Source organism: Numenius arquata, chromosome W (genome assembly GCF_964106895.1).
Source record: "Numenius arquata chromosome W, bNumArq3.hap1.1, whole genome shotgun sequence".
In the NCBI taxonomy this organism is placed as follows: domain Eukaryota; kingdom Metazoa; phylum Chordata; class Aves; order Charadriiformes; family Scolopacidae; genus Numenius; species Numenius arquata.
In genome coordinates this window covers 15943752-15961199 of record NC_133615.1, presented here as the reverse complement: position 1 = coordinate 15961199, position 17448 = coordinate 15943752, and the positions used below count along the sequence as shown (strand labels likewise).

The window sequence follows — 17448 nt, the reverse complement described above, 5'->3', positions numbered from 1 at the left end:
TGATAATGCAGAGAGGTTAGTAAAGTACAGAGCCCAGCAGGCCTTTCTGGGAATTGGAAAGGTTAAGTGAAAGGCCCCCAAGCATTTTGGCATGTGTTGTGTCAAACACGATGCTTCAGCATTTCTCATGCTGATTATTTTAGGAATAAATTTAAATTCTTAAAAACTGCCTGAAAAAAAAATCTCAGATTGGTTTAAATAATCTATTTAAGTCTTGCGCCTTTGTACTTTTGTTATGCTGTTGTCCCAGAGTTGTTTACCTTGCGTACGTTACACCAATATACACACAGAGTAGAGGTATTTTTTTAAATCATTTCTGTGCAGAGATGGGTGCTAGGTGGTAATCCACAAAGCTAGCACACCGGCCTACAAGCTACTTGGAATATTTATACGGTTCAAAACACAGAAATGCACACTCTTACCTTATCTTAACAATTTATATTGGTTAGTACAGTCTCTCGCTTTCATTTAAAGTTACAATGTCCTTTCATTGATGCGTGTATGCTCCAGCAGGGGGCGGGGCTGGTAGGGTAGGTCTGTTCCGTCTCTAATGCTGCCTTTACCTTTCCCTGTTACTGCAGATCTTTGTTGACTTTATGCTCCATCCAGCAGCTGTCTGGTTTTCAGCTGGTTTCAGTGCCTCCTGTGGAGGGATGTTCCCTTGTTATCAGCCTTCTGTTCTTCTTCAAGGGTATATTCACACATTGTTTATACAAAGTGTCCTTTCACAAGGCCTTGCAACCTTTTTACAGCTCTTTGCTCTTGCTTAGTGAGAGATTCTACCTTTTAAAGTACATTCTACCTTTTAAAAGTACATCAATGCTATGAAAGAAAGGTGGTTCCTTGGTAATTGTTTTTAGATATGTGTTTTTACAATGTATTTTCCAACAAGGAGTACATTTTTAATATGAATTTATATAAGCAATAATATGTAAGCTATTCAGATTTCAGTTTTTACCCTTGAATTTAAAATATGATTCATGCTTTTTTGATTAAGGGGTTTATATGCCTTTATTTGTAATTTACCTTATGATATACACGAAACATACAATTCCATCAAAAAACAAAATCACCTCAAATTATTTTACTGATTTAAAACTATTTTCTTAAAATTGATGTAGGGGAAAAGAAAATTATTTCAAAACATTTAGAGATTTTAGACATTAGACATTTAGACAAATTAGACATTTAAGTCCATTTGGGTAAAAGCGTTCACTGCAGCTACTGAATGGAACTAATGATTTTTTATTATTTTCTGTGTTTCAAAAATTTGAAACTAGAAACCGGGTCCTGCCGCTCGCTCCCCCGCCCCCCCTCCCCCGAACTACAACTCCCATCAGGCCTCGCGACGCGGAGGCTGTGCGCAGGGGACGCCAGGCGGAGGTGGGCGGCTCGAGACAGTGGAGACCGCCATGGAGGAGAAGCTCTAGCGGGTAACGGTGGGGACAGGATGGGGCGGGGTGCAGAAGGAGGAGGTGGTGCTGGTGGAGGTGCGTTATCGGAGCCCTCCTCCCGCTCGCCCAGAGAGCGTCTTTTTCTGTCCTTACGATTGAGGCACCCGAGTGGTTGCGCTGGAGGTTTTGCTGGGCCTTGGTTGTCGCTCTGCTTGGCTGGAGCTCAGACCTCCGCAGTTTAAGAGTAGAAAAGAGCTCGTGTCGTTTTCTTGCCCCTTTGAGCGTTGGGAGACAGGTAAGACGTGATCGCTGGGGAGTTTTGCAGCAGTGCAGTCTGTGTTCATCCACTGTTGTCTACTAGGTAACAGCCCAAGCTCACTGACATTTAAGTGTAAACTCACAGCTAGTTTAAAATGCTAGGTTATGAAGATCTTGGGTGTCTGAAGTTTTTGCGTTTCAAATCATTGTCTCTACAGAAAGTGGCAGAAAGATTCAATTCATCCTTTGTTCGTGAACTTAGCATTTTTGCAGTAGAGTTTTCATCTATGCATAATTAGTGCTGTTTGCTTCTGAGGCCTTGATGATTTTCTCCTGAGCATAGTGGGTGATGTTTGCTGTGTGCAGCGTATGTAGCTGAGATGAGATGCTGGTATGGTAGAAGCTAAAAGAAGGACATGCTAGAAAGAAATGTCTTTTTAAGGCTGGGTCCTTTTCCATCAGGTTGCTTAGATAGCCTTAGACAAGAATTTATGTTTCCTTAGTGTTAAACTTCCATGTGTTCAATTATTACCAGTCATAAACTAATGTTTCCGTGTCACCTGAGAGCACTGCATTGATCTCTCCCATTTCTGACCTCCTTTTCAGTGGTAGAAATTGTGCTCTGCAGGGCTCATGCCTGCACGCTGTAGTAACTCTTTCTCCCCCACTAGCCCGTAGAGACTGTTCCCCATGATCATGGTTTGGGCAGTTTTATCCCATGCTGCTTTAATGCGTTTTTCACCAGCTGCCCAAATACCCATTTAACATCTCTTGGACCATTAGTGTGTTTATAGCAAACAGGCCATGTGAATAAAAAAATAAATTTTTATTGCATGGAGATAAGCAAGTGTCCAAAGAAATGAGGGAGATTAAAAGGGAAATTGTTTTCTAAACTACAGAGGGTGTTTGAAAAAGAGACAAAGGAAGCTCTCCCCTTTTTCCACCCATGCCTTGACTGCTGTAGTAGGAGTTATTCTTCAGGAATGTAAAGCTTGCAGCACTTTGTTTTTCACATCTATCAGCTATTTTCTGTTATTTCACTTTACTATTTACTCTTTTTTTTTTTTTCCCTTCTCTGGCAGGTTACTTTATGGCTAAATAAAATATATAGGAATCAGCCTATTCCACAGTATGAAGTGAATGCAAGGACAGTTGATATCTTGTATGAGCTTGTAGAATGCAATGAAGCCAGAGACAGGGATGTTTCTTTGCTGATAGAGAACATGAAGCAGAAGGTGAGTTTGAAGCTCCAGTTCTCAGTTCCATCGAAGTTAGTTTTTCTTAGCGATCCTGAAGATTGTCAAAATTTTGCAAACAAATGTATATATAAAAATAAATATATATTTATAATTGGAACAAACTCAACTTTTATTCTGGTACAGCTTTTATTACAATGCGTCCCATGCAAAATTTACTGTGACGTAAGGGTGATCAAGAGCAATTTTTTTAAGCTGTCTTGAGCAGACTGTAAATATGGACAAGCAGATTAATTGTTAAAACCTCCTAGCCCGCTGGGCTGAGTAGCACAGCATTGAAATATTGGCTGGATAGGCAGGGAAGCAACCCTACAGCTGATTTAAGAGTCTGAGCTTGTGTTAATCCACTGTTAAGGAAAGTGCTTGAGGAATCTGAAACAACAGTGAGGTGATTAAGTTATGCTCAAGCTGCCTGGATTGAGTGTTTGATAATGTGTTGGGTTTTTTTTGGAGCAAGTGAGTGGTTTGGGGACCATAATACATTTTTAACACACATGTTGAAAGAGAGTCCCATCTAGGCCTTAAAAGAAAAAAATAAATTACTATTTTGGGTTGTATTTGTTTTCTAGCTATCTACAGGGCCTTCTCACAGAAAGCCTGGATCTTTCCCTGTCCAGTCTGTCCAACGAAGGCACCAGTTACCTCAATGTCCCAGTAAACAGCGCAATGGCATTTGAAACAAAAGACACCTCTCTTGCCAGGTAATTCTTCCCACTGTGCATCAGGGGTAATGGTCTGTGCTGTTTCCCTCTTTTTTTTTTTTTTTTTTTTCAATTCAGCACTTTCAAACTTGACTTTCACACCAGGAATCTTACTTGTCCAGCTTATTTTGCACCCCTTGGGCAGCTTTGGAGTACACAGGAGCTGAGCACAAAGCTCTAGCTCTTGATTATCCCAGCAAAGGAAGTCTCTGAAGCCTGAGAAGTGCCTCGGACAGAGTTCAGTCCCTTTTTTTTGCCTGTGCTTTTGTGGTCAGTGGCTGGAGGATGCTGCCACTCAGGCTGTTGTGCCAGGTAGCACGAGATAGAGCAGGTTTCATACTGCTTAGACAAGGACTGGGGAACTGTAAGTGGTCTTTCAGTCTCAGCTCCTCATTCTTCCCTCTCTTATTTGGCCTCAGTTAATGTAAGGAGATTTACTTAGCTCAGCCACAGAGAAATGGCAACTGTTAGTTTGCTCTTTCTGGGCTCCTCTCCCTAGCCTGGCTCTGTCCCATAACACAGCAGGTTTGTGCTGAGCACTGGCAGTAAGGAAGGGCCAAAATCTGCCTTGGAATCCAATTTTTGTATGATGTTCAGGAGCTTGGCTCTTACAGCTTTTCTCCTGAGATGGAGGGGTGAGCAGCTTTGAACCATTTGGGAAGAGGAAAAGACTGAAATACCGCTGGGCATGCCTCAGGGATGTGCATTTTCAGGGACTGAATAGTTTCTCTCAAAGGCAATTTGGCAAGCCAGGAGTGGAGCATCTGATGATTTCAAATCCAGTGGTTATATTCACTAGAGTGCCAGGTGTTGTTCCCTTCCTCCTACTGAGATTGCTGTGCCGTTTACCCTTCAAGATGAAATCTTTGGTAGTTAAGGGAAGCAAAATACCTTTACTGACTTATTTTAATTTACTTCTATCATAATATGAGAACAAAACCAAGTCATTTGTGTAAAGTGTGGAGGAAATAATAATTCTGAGTTTCAGAAGAGCTGACTCCTGAGTGTTCCCACTGATTCTCTCTCTTCACCAGCTTCTGTGCCATCAATGATATGACTTTGGAGCTGTATGCAACAGAATCAAAAAACAGGGAAATAGAACTGGAATTGAGCAACATCAGGAAAAAAAATAACTGCAGCACTGATGCTGGAAAAGCAGTTAGAGGAGTAATAGATGAGAAAAGGGAAAGATGTAAGCAATGCTGCTGATCTCTGCAATGTGAAACATTGGTTGTGATAACTAACAAGGACAACTGAATTGTCAGGGTTTTGACGCATCTCTAACTCACAATATTTTGAAGTATCTATCAAAAACCATGTGCTATGGACACATTCAATAATCAGAAGAGATTTGGGGTACCATCATCAAATCTGTTATTTTAAACCAAAAATGGTCTACAAGTACTTTTTAGATATGGGCTGGCATCTTCCACCAGATGCCTTCAGCTGAGGTTGAAGGCAAACCTGATTTTCTTACCACATTTAGTGTGGGCTCTGTAGTCAGAGTGAAGGAGCCAGGCAAAACGAAAGCCAGGTAAGAATTTCCTTTAACCAGTGTGTGGGAGACAAAAATAAAAAAAATAAAAAATCAATATCAAGTTCATTCCCTAGAGGATGTAATCTGAAGTGCTTTGCCAAGCATAGCAGGATCAACCCCTGTCTTGAGTGGGGATTGGCCCAGATGATCTCCACAGCCCCCTTTCAGTCTAATTATTTTCTGGGTTTTGTCTTCTAAAGTAGTAATTGTGGCACTGCTTGTAGCAGAGATATCAGACCTCTGTGCTTTGTGCAGGTTTGCCATGGCCCCTCTCTGTGATCTTAAGTTTAGCTTGTGTAACAGGTCCCTAACTGAATTAGGCAGAAGACTCTTACTCTGTGCTTTTATGCAGACAACTTTCCCCTTGGCTTTTTTTTTTTTCTTTTTTCCTTTGGGAGTCTGGATGTAACAATTGTGGATGTTTTCACTGGGAAATTGCACAGGGAAATGCAAGTTTTTCTCCATTCTCTTCCTTCTGGTGTTGGTTGTATTATAGGGTTTAGCTTGAGCATAGATAATTAAGCAATATTTGTATACTGGCATCTCTTTGAATGTGTTTGTTTCTTTTTGTATTTTTTAAGGGATCTTAAAAAAACAGAGGAACAGCCTAAGATGACAGCCAATCCCAGAATGTGGAGTTCCTGAAAGATAAATCTAAGGATTTAAAAATCAGGATCAAGGCTGCTGAGGTAGATGGAAGGAATTTTCTAACAAGATATTGTGACGGGATGACACAGTCATGGTTGGTCGGGCCCAAACTTGTAGTTACAGAGACATCCCAGGAGCTTCCTAAAGTCCAGGACTGAGGACTCTTGGGCTAACAGGACAACATGTTACTACAATTCAGTTGTTTCTGCTATATTCATGGTCTCTCCCCAGGATATCCTATGATAAATGAAAGGACACTTTCTCTTCTTTCACTGAGAACTGTATTAGCTCAGGCTACCTTTTGCTTGTTGTGAGGTACTGTCATATAAGAGTATACAGGCAGCTACCAGTAGAGCAGCTGATTCACTGAGGTAAATTGTATGTCAAAATTCTGAATATAGCCATTTTTTTAAATTAATGAATGATTAAACACAGGAAGCAGAAGTTGTACTGTCTTCACCTTTTCTGCATGATGAAGGACATGTGAAAGCTTTATTGGACAGCATTCAAGTATTAAATATCTAGACAAATATGAGATGGAAAACATGGTATTAGAGTTGATGACATTTTACTGAGAAGCCTCTTCCCAGCCTTGCCATGTGCTCTTCCCCTACTAGTTTTCTGGAAAAACTTGTTATTCTTGATATACATTTTAGTAGCAACTGATTTCATATACCAGCTATAGCTGTAGTTCAAGTAGCACACGCTTCTGTTGACAAACTGTGTTCTTGTTTGGCTGTTTAGATCAAAAACCCAAGGAAATGGCAAAATCTTTCTCCTCCCTGTTATATTTTGTGGTCAGTTATGAATGAGCTCTTTCCTGTTTGTAGGAGCAGCTTGCTGCCACAGAATTGGACCAGTCGCTGACACACAAGTCATTTGTGAGCCTGTCTGAGGTAGGTCTTTTGGTCCAAGGTGGATGTTTCTACAGTGATACAGACCAGGCTTGTTTGTTGGGTGGTTTCAGGAAATGTAGTTTGCCATTTGGTTACTTGAACAAATATTAATGGTAAAAAGAAGCACAAACAAAAATCTGTTAGATGGATACCTCTGAACTGGGGTATGTTGGATGGGTTTGTCTCTCCTAGAAACTGAGAAGCATCTATGGGTGCTGAAGTGGTACCTTTTCTTCAGGGTTAGATGTGGGCTTATTTTGGACTTAGGAAGAAACTTTCCTTCTGGACTGATTGAGGGGAAAAATTGGAATCTTTATTTTTGTTGCCTGTTGTTTTTCCCCTCTCTTTCTGCCTCTGTCTGTAATAGGGAATATAGCCTACTAGAGAATTTCCATGGAATAAATTCCCTGCCACTGAAAGAAAATTGGCAGCCTGTGATCTGCCTCCTCTCTTTGTGATCTGTGTTATAAACAGAGTGGATATTCTGTGGACTATATCCTGTTACATGGCTACCTGTTTATTGAAATTACTTCATAGAATGACCCAGGTGATTCTTTCTAGTTTGTATGAAATAAACCTGCTTTCAAACACTTCAGAGCAAGGGGAGGAGGTCAAGTGAAACCCAAATTCTGAACCCTTGTGTGCTTTTTTTTTCCCCCGTGTCTTTAAATATAACATTTTTCAGCTGTGTTGTAAGCCCAGTGGGATAGTTTGTTAAAGGAAAAAGCACATTTCTTGAGTTACTAGCTATGGATTCTCCAGCTTTGTGCTGAAGCATTTGTACACATGTAACATATTGTGGTGTTCTGTCTGCAGTCACCACATTTTAATACTATTTGCTATTACTGTAATGAGAACTTAGTCTTTCTTTCCATTTCTCTTGCTAGCTTTTCCTGCATGTTAGTCAAGTTGAACATTGAAAATAGGTTTCCTGATTTTTATGTTGTTGTTCTCATGCACCAGCACTGGGTGGCAATGTTTACATTGCACAATGTTTCAGAAGAGTACTAACGAAAAATAATTTCTGTTGGCATTTTACGTACAAAAGGTCATAAGCAGTTTTCTAGACCTGTCATCTTCTAGAACCTGAGCATAAGGGCAGGTTTGACTCTGTGTGAGCTGATGCAGGCAGGATGCAGGAACAACCACAAAACCAGGGATGAAAGGCAAAGAACAAATTTAATCTCAATACCTCACAGATTGGGGAATCTCTGAAGCAACACCTGGGCAGAGGCATGCAAGCAGGGGATGCAGGCACTGTGGAGTGAGAGAGTCCTTATTAGCAAGAGAGTCCTTGTTAGCAAGGGAGTGAGAGAGCTTAGACTTGCTGTTCTCGCCTGTATTTCAAGGCTGAATGTTTCACTGTTTGTTGTACCTGATTTGGTATTTCTCTAATCTGTCTATGCCAGACTATTCCCAAAATTGTACAGTAGTACTAGGGCCTTGTATTTTCTTTGGATTAACTGCCCAGCCTCGGTCCTGCAAATACACTTTTAGCAATTCGGCAGCTGCTTCACTTTCTTGTTGTGACTCTGCCATAATCAATAGATCATCAATATAATGATAAACAGTAACTGTACCCGACCACACTGCTAAATCAGCTGCTATCATTAGGTGGCAAATGGAGGGACTGAGTTTGTATCCCTGAGGCAATACTTGCAAAGTATATTGCTTTTGTTGCTGGGTAACGTCTCACAGGTGGGGCAGGGGGGTTGTGTGGAGTTGGTGGTGGGGCTGGGGGTGGTCGGCTTTTTTGTGTAAATGCTTACTTTTGCCATCAGGGAAACATTTCTGATGTTGTGATCCCGTCTATTTCTGGTTGTGGGATAGCAGCTTGTACAAAATGATTCCACATTTGTTTCCTTGTCACCCGTGCTGTAACTCCTTTCCATTTTTCCACCTCTCCTTTATTCACCACCCGCACTGAGGATCCCGAAATCACAGCCCCAGTTTCCCTCAAGGTATTTGCTAGGGCGCCTACATTACCCATAGCATTTGTCACTGCTGGTATAATCATGGGGTTTAGTGAGGCAGATGCTCCTCTCAAAAACTGCATTTTGATACTTTTTGTCACTGCTACAATGTCTGGATTGGATCCTGTAACCAACACGAGCCGTCCTCATCTGCTGCACCAAATTAATGCCTTCCTCCATTATACACCAGTTTCCGAGGGACGACACTAATTCAACAGGTTCTGTATATCTGTTAAAACTGCTGCGCACAACCACTGATACGACATCGGGGCAATAATGTCTCGCCTGTCAGGACCTCTGACATTTTGCAGCTGAGCATATCCTTGTTCTGTCTGATCATCAATGGCTATAGAGCTTAAAAAAATCTTCTTCACTAGCTGATAAATGGATAGATGTAGCTCCACTATCACACACTCGCAAAATCCATGCCAGTATGCCTTCCCCACTCTTTTGCTGATAGATCTCTGAAAATTCCCTTAACTCTTTCAGAGTGTAAGTACCAGTGATCTGCACTCCTCTGTCTGCTCATTCCTGCTCCCCCCTCATTTGTATGAGGGGTCGTGCTTTCACCACTTCACTGCTTTTTAAGTCCGGATCAAATTCAAACTCAGTCTCAGAGTCTGAGGATTCACTCCAAATATTTTCATCCCATTCCTTGGGATCCCATGACTGTTTTGTAGTGAGAGCACGAACTTGGGAAATCGAAAGCTTACTTTTCCCATATTTGTCCCTTTGTTTGTTAACAATATGCGCTACCAACCGGTCTACATTATCTTGCAGCTCATAGCACTGCTCTGCTTGAACAGTAATTACTTCTTGTGCAATCACCTTTGCATCTTGTAAACTCCCGTTTTCCTTTCCCAATTCTCTCACTTTATTACATAATGCAACAACTTCATGGTCAAGAGCTCCAAGTCCGGTAGCTAACAACCATTTCAATCTCCCTGCTAATTTGGAGAAGAAGCTGATGCTGCTTTCCATGGCAACCCATACATAACCATTTCAATTGTCTGGGGGGTAATCACTGCCCAGGCCATGCCTCCGGTGGAGCCAATTTAGCCAGGAAAGTGGCCACAGGGGTCCAGTGCTCAGTACTGGGCTATCCTGGAATAGGGGGAGTCACCATAGTGGCCTCCCCAGTCCCCAAATTTTTTATCAGCCATGGCATGGGTGTTCTTGGAACTGCGGACTATGCCAAATGTGTGAGCCGATGCAGGCAGGACGCAGGAACAACCACAAAACCACCGATTAAAGGCAAAGAACAAATTTAATCTTGATACCTTATGGATCAGGGAGTCTCCGAAGGAGCACCCAGGCAGAGGCAGGCAAGCAGGGAACGCAGGTACTGCAGAGCGAGAGAGAGTCCTTATTAGCAAGAGAGTCCTTATTAGCAAGGGAGTGAGAGAGTGAGAGCTCCCACTTGCTGTTCTCGCCTGTATTTCAAGGATTCAGGCAGGCAGAGTTCTTCGCTGTGCTTTGCTCTTCTTCAACAGCAGGGCAGGAATCTCGGGCATGTTCGATAAGGTGCCCCTGAGTCCATCCCAGGCCTACGTTATCTAAGTGCAAATGTTCTACTTGTTGACCACATAAGACTAAACAACAATTAGTGTGATATATGTGTTTTCCAGCACCCCATGTGCGAGTCACTTGAGTGTGTTTACAGTCCTCCTCAACGATCTTCTGTTACTTTCCCACAATCCCCTGGAAGAGCCTCCACTGCTCCTTTCTCTGGTGATCCTTTCTAGAGATGTCCCACCAAGACTACCATTTTTCAAATGCATTTCTTCATGGTGGAGGAGTTCTTATCGCTTCCTTGTGGAGGTAATTAATGCTGAAATGATTTCACTCTTGGCAAAGGCTGTTGAAGAGTGATAAAATGGAGCCAAAGGAGCCTAGAAGAGGTGCAGGGCTGTCCTCCCTAAATTCCTGGAGCCAGCACCACCTCTTGCCTTTCCTCTTCTCTTCTCTTCCTAATTTTTCAGCCCATCTCCTTGAAAATTCAGAATGAGTCCTCTGGTTATTTCTCCTAATCTGGCATTTAAAATCTCAGGCAATAAAGCTTTCACCACTTCCATTAGGGAGACAATTTTCCAGCCTACGGTTCTCCATTCAAAAGCTTTCCACCCTGATTCTCAGCTTAAACATGCTCTTCCTTAATTTCACCCTATTAAAATCATTAACGTATCACCAGTCTTCTCCCGTCATGCCACTTCTTAGTTTACTAAATCCATTGTACCTATGATAGAATTTCTTTTCTTTTTTTTTTTTTTTTTTCTTTTGTAATGCCTCCAGGCTGCTGATTCCTTCAGTCATGGCTCTTTGTTTTCCAGCACCCCATATGCGAGTCACTTGAGTGTGTTTACAGTCCTCCTCAACGATCTTCTGTTACTTTCCCACAGATTCCCTGACATTTCACTGAATTTCACTGAATTTTCACTGAATTTTTAGAGTTGGAAGGGACCATAAAGATCATCTAGTCCAACTCCCCTGCTGAAGCAGGATTGCCCAGAGCATGTTAGAGCATGTTACTCAGGACTGCATCCAGGTGGGTCTTGAAAATCTCCAAAGAAGGGGACTCCACACCCTCCCTGGGCAGCCTGTTCCAGTGCTCTGTCACCCTCACCGTGAAGAAGTTTTTTCCTCATATTTGAGTGGAACCTCCTATGTTCCAACTTGTGCCCGTAAATTTCTATACCTGCTTTGCCAAGAGCTCTTCAGAGTAGGTTTTTTTACTTTAAGTTGATTATTTGAAAAGAGTTGAGAGCTGTGGAAGGTGCTCAATTTTCAGTCCCGAATAGAAATTATTTCCCCTTGTTAACAGAATGAGCAAAGCAACGCAAGTGTAAGGGGAGTTTTTTGCTGCTGCTTGCGCAAAATGGTTTTCACACGGAAGCCATAGAAGTGAGAATGTATCACCTTCCTTGGGGTTTAGTTCTCTCTCTGGCCTACAGTGAGGTTGACAGCATAAGTCCTCTGTCTGGTGGATTCTCATTGGTAATCCCCTCTCACAGAATCACAGGATGATATGGGGTTGGAAGGGACCTCTGGAGATCATCTAGTCCAACCCCCCTGCCAGAGCAGGTCCACCTAGAGCAGGTTGCACAGGAACATGTCCAGGCAGGTTTTGAATGTCTCCAGAGAAGGAGACTCCACCACCTCTCTAGGCAGCCTATTCCAGTGCTCTGCCACCCTCAGAGTTCCTCCTCGTGTTCAGATGGAACTTCCTATATTCAAGTTTGTGCCCATTTCCTCTTGTCCTGTCACTGGGCACCACTGAAAAAAGACTGGCCCCATCCTCTTGACACCCACCCTTTAAGTATTTATAAGCATTGATCAGATCCCCCCTCAGTCTTCTCCAGACTAAAAAGACCCAAATCCCTCAGCCTTTTCTCATAAGAGAGATCTTCTAGTCCCCTAATCATCCTTCTAGCCCTCTGCTGTACCCTCTCCAGCAGTTGCCTGTCCTTCTTGAACTGGGGGGCCCAGAACTGGACACAGTACTCCAGATGGGGCCTCACCAGGGCAGAGTAGAGGGGCAGGATAACCTCCCTTGACCTGCTGGTCACACTCTTCCTGATGCACCCCAGGATGCCATTGGCCTTCTTGGCCACAAGGGCCCATTGCTGGCTCATGGTCATCCTGTTGTCCTCCAGGACTCCCCTGTCTTTTTCCACAGAGCTGCTCTCCAGCAGGTCAGCCCCCAACCTGTACTGGTGCATGGGGTTATTCCTCCCAAGGTGGAGGACCCTACACTTGCCCTTGTTGAATTTCATCAGGTTCCTCTCTGCCCAACTCTCCAGCCTGTCCAGGTCTTGCTGTATGGCGGCACAGCCTTCTGATGTGTCAGCCACCCCTCCCACTTTTGTATCATCAGCAAACTTGCTGAGGGTACACTCCATCCCCTCATCCAGGTCATTGATGAATATATTGAAGAGGACTGGACCCAGTACTGACCCCTGGGGAACACCACTTGATATGGACCTCCAACTAGATTCTGTGCCACTAATCATGACCCTCTGAGCTCTGTCTTTCAGCCAGTTTTCCATCCACCTCACTGTCCATTCTTCTAATCCACACTTCCTAAGCTTACCTATGAGGATGCTGTGGGAGACAGTTTCAAAAGCCTTGCTGAAGTCAAGGGAGACAACATCCACCGCCCTCCCCTCATCTATCCATCCAGTCATGCCATCGTAGAAGGCTATCAGGTTAGTCAGACATGACTTCCCCTTGGTGAATCCATGTTGACTACTTCTGATAGCTTTCTTTTCCTCCATATGCTTTGAGATGACGCCCAGAACAAGTCGTTCCATCATCTTTCCAGGGATGGAGGTGAGGCTGACCGACTCTCAGGGAGGTGAGATCAGGTGGTTATACTGTAAGAAAAGATATCTGAAGATGTCTTCAGAGCAAAGAAAAATTAATTGATACCTCTGTGTAAAATTTGTACTGGGTTTGACTGACTGATAACTGAATGAGTAGCTGATCTTTAGTTTTCCATGGGTTTTAAGAAGGATCATGAAAGCTCTTGCCAACATCTGTGAATTCTGAAATGCTGTAGGTAATTGTCGATCTATTTCAGCGATTTCCATCACTTCTAAAAGTAAGACTATAGAATATAATCTGCCTTGCTCTCTTCACAGGAACTGGCTAAACTGCAGGAAGAAATTGTACCTTTGAAGAAACTGGAGTCCTACCTAGATTTAACTCCTGTAATTATTTATTCCACTGTTCTATTGTATTTGCCATCAGATTAATTTTAGTGGACTTCACAATGTAAAGGATATTGTTGTGATGGTTTCAGTGGACAGGTAGATGTCCTACAGGTCTTCTAAAGATGTAAACAGAAGACTTTACTTAAACAGAAGGCTATCTGTTTATTAATCAAAGCTAAGAAATAAAATATGCTTACCAGGCAGACTTTGTTCTAACAAAATGCACAGATTTCCTGGGTGAGCTCAGTATCATGGTGAATTAGTTAGAAATTAGACAAAGAAATATGGAAGAAAACATAATTCCTTAGTATAACTTCTTTTTTTTTTTATTTTGAGATTTACCAGTATGTTAGCTGTCATCAGATTGTCAATATGGTGGACACAGCACATTGTGCAGAGGTTGGAGCTCTGAGCAAGATTTTAACAATTATGAAGAAATAGCCAAATGTAGGCATTGTTCCCTAAACAAGTACTTTAGCTTGTGTGAGTACTGGCTGCTCCATCATTTTCTTTGATTTCTCTTGAGGGTGCTGGGTACTCAGCTCTCTGAAATCACAGGGTTCTCATTTAGGTGACTAAATTGTAGTTTTGAAAGCCCTTGTCTGTGTATCTGTTTTTCATGTTATATTTTGGCTCTTGTCACTATTGGTCCCTGTGATAGGAGTTACTATCAGACTGCTGTGTGAAGGGTCTTTTATAAAAGGATTTTACTCTTTTCAAATTATAACGCTTGTTACAAAAGACTGTTTCAGTTAAGGGTAATTTTGTGAACAACTTTATAGCGGCTTAAGGAAGTCATGAGTAAACAGGGCTTTAGTCCTTGAAACAGAAAGCCTTGGCTTTGTGTGACATCTGTACATCGCTGCCTGCGATATTTTGGACCACTAAACCCAAGTATTTCCAGTCTCCTTTGGAAGATTGCCATTGCTTTTACAGATAAGTATTAAGAACTTTTCTCTTTGTCATTCAGGGGAGAAGTAGCAGAAACTGGAGTGTGAATAGTTGAATGGGTTTTGGGTTTATTAAATACAATTATAACTGTCTAGTTTACAGTTTTGTATTTGAGTTACCTGATATGGCTCCTGTTACCTCCTCATCTAAGCACTCCACAGCTTTTAATAGAGCTAACTTCAGACCTTTCTGTGTAAGAGGTGAAAAAGATTTATTCCAGTTCTTATAAATGGGGCACAAAGGTCCAGAGAAACAGAGACTTGTCCAAAATCACCTAGAAGCTCTGTGATTTATCACATCTTTTGTATTACGAACTAGGGACCTGTCTGCTGGGCCACACTTCTCTCTTCACCTCCTTAGCCCCTCCATCGAGTTCCTGCCTCTCAACACATCTCCCTCATACAGCTACTGCTGTCTCCCTTCTAGAAGAAAAGGATGAAGGGAGAGGGTAGGACTGCTTCTCTTTTAAATCCATCTTACTCTAAGAGGCAGCTGCCTCCTTTCCTCAAGCAAAACAGGATGTTCAAATTGGATTAGGTTCTCCAATTCCCCCCTCCCTCCCATCTTGCTGTCAGTGGAGATGGGGAGAGCCCCGATGCCTCGCTTCTGGTGCAGGCAGAAGGAGGGAGGAAGGTTTATCCTTGCAAGCTTATTGTGCTTTGGAAAATTCAAGCATGGATATGTTTAAAATCCAGTTCCTCGATTGGTAGGTTTGGAAAATTGCTAAAAATGGGGGGTTTTTTAGACTTTAGGCCATACCAGACTTTTGAAAAATATGTGGTTGCCCAAACCAAACTGATACTAGGCTTTTAACATCAGTACCTTTTGTATGTGAAGAGTGCACACAAAACTGATTTAATTATCCCTGAATTTCCCTGCAGCACGTCATTAGACTATTGCAATGGTGCAGGGGCTCTGTGTTTCCAGCTGAAATATTGATTTTTATGCAATTTTTCTCCCTAGAATCCTTCCCTTGCACAAGTGAAGATTGAAGAAGTAAAATGAGAACCGGTAAGAGTTTTTTATCTTTCACAGAGATTTAAATGAGTTCTGTCGTTCCAAAATAAGCTATATATATTAACTGGTTGCAGATTTATCTACCTCAGATTGTAGTCTTAATGATCTCTAGAGGGAAATTTTGCTCTGGTAAGGGAGAAGCTGTGCATATTGGTAGGAGGAACTGGTGGAGGAATGATCTCTAAGCTGCAAAGGCAATTGGGCATAATGGTATCAGTGGGGATTAGGTATCTATATCCCTCTGGATTTTGTCTGCTTCACTTGTCAGAATGTTTATTCACTCAGCTGTGTTGCAGCTTATTGGTCTCACAACCTTCCTTGCTGCTCCTGAACTCTGAGAGGGCTCTAGGGCCCATATTTTATTTAACAGCTGCCTTGTAGACTGCAATGAGGACCTTCTCTAAAACATAATGCCCATTTCAGCCATGCTTGTGTAATCTGCAGGTATGGTTGTTGGGAAACATTCATAAAGCTGTTTGGGAATTTCATACGTAGCTTTCCTGAGTGAGCTAGGCCACATTTGAACATAAAACCTGTCTTTATTTCTTTGGGCTGCTGTCTGCTTGCTCATGGATAAAGCACAAGGTATTCAGTGATAAGCCTTAAAGCTGTGATCAAAAATCACAACTATTTGAGAGTATTTTGTACATTTTCAAATAGGACTGCTTGGGTTGGTAAACCACTTGGTTTTGATCCAGAAACACAAGCTCACCTTAGCAGCCTGAGGCTTTTATCAGGTCAGAATACTCACCTCTGGAGTGTACCTCTTCAGCTTGAAGGTGTCTAATATCATGTTGGGGCACAGCATAAAGGGCACTGAGCTTGTTTAGCCCTTCATTTGGAGATTTCTCTGTAGTTGTCTACAGAGACTACTGCCATTTGCAGTAGTGAGACCTTCCAGTTCAATACTTAGGTTAATCAGTGCTAATAATATCCCAAGGTTTGATCATTGTAGATAATGTTTATCTAACAAGAATATAAGAAAACTGTTTCATGGTCACTGATTCCTCTTGGTTTTCTCTCCTGCTAGAGCACCTTGGAGGCAGAGTTCTCAAAGCAGATTGATATGCTGACTCTTGAGATGCCCAGCAAACTCCAGTTGATCTGAAGTGGCCTCTGTGGAAGAAGATTTCCCTTCTATCGTATATTTATTTGCACTAGTAAAGCATTTTGGACTTCTGCAGCTTTCTGCCTTATTCTTCTTGCTGTTGGATGGCACACTTGTGACCTTCCAGCAAGCATACTCTTTTTAGGGGTTCATGTAGCGTTGCATTTGTAAAAATCACCTATTTTTTCATAAAATAACCCCCAAACTTACTGTTTTCTTTAGCATATGTGATACACACCCGTAACTGGCCTCCAGATGGCACCTTCACCAGGAGATGTCCCTGTCACGATCTGGTTGACCATTACCACTTAGAATTGAACTGATCAGGGAGTCTAGTTTTCCTCTTTTCCCTGTCTGAGCTCTGGATTGTGCTTTTTCCCTGCTGGATTGTGCAGCATCTGAACCCACAAAGGGGGTTTCCTTGTGTATATGTTGGCTGTCTACCTTCATGGAAACAGGTTGAGCTCTGACTTATTTTACATGGGTCATAGTACTGGCTTCACTGGCAAACTCCTGCTTACAGGTAAGAGCTGAGATGTAGCAGTATCAACCTCCTAAAGTTCTGTTGTCTCTTTGTCATCTGAGAAAATGGAAGCCCGTGGCACTAACCTGTAAGGTTTGCCCATGTTCAAGACTGAGAAATTACTGTTTACTACTCTTTGTTTTTCCTTACATTATAAATAGAGCTAAGCAAATGAAAGTAGATAAATAGCTTTATGGATAGTGAAGTGATAGCTTTGAAACCAAAAAAAGGGCTTTGTAGTAAGACCTTTCTAGGTCTAAAAATACATTGATATTTTTGCAGAACCACTGTAGGACATGATCATTTTTAAGCTCAATTGTCCTTTCCAATTCTACCTCAAATGTCATCTTCCAAAAGGGTCCCCAGAGCCCTCCTCTTATTTCCATGCCATCACTACACCAGCCTTAAACACTCTAGCTTTTAAAAGTTGTTTTGTACTAAAGCCAAAAATTTGAAAATCTCCTGTGGGTGGGG

General features: G+C 42.2%; 1 pseudogene; it reads left to right on the top strand.

The window, feature by feature from the left end:
- The first annotated feature begins 501 nt into the window (after positions 1-501).
- On the top strand, positions 502-15331 carry LOC141476785 (HAUS augmin-like complex subunit 1; annotated as a pseudogene).
- The last annotated feature ends 2117 nt before the right edge of the window (positions 15332-17448 follow it).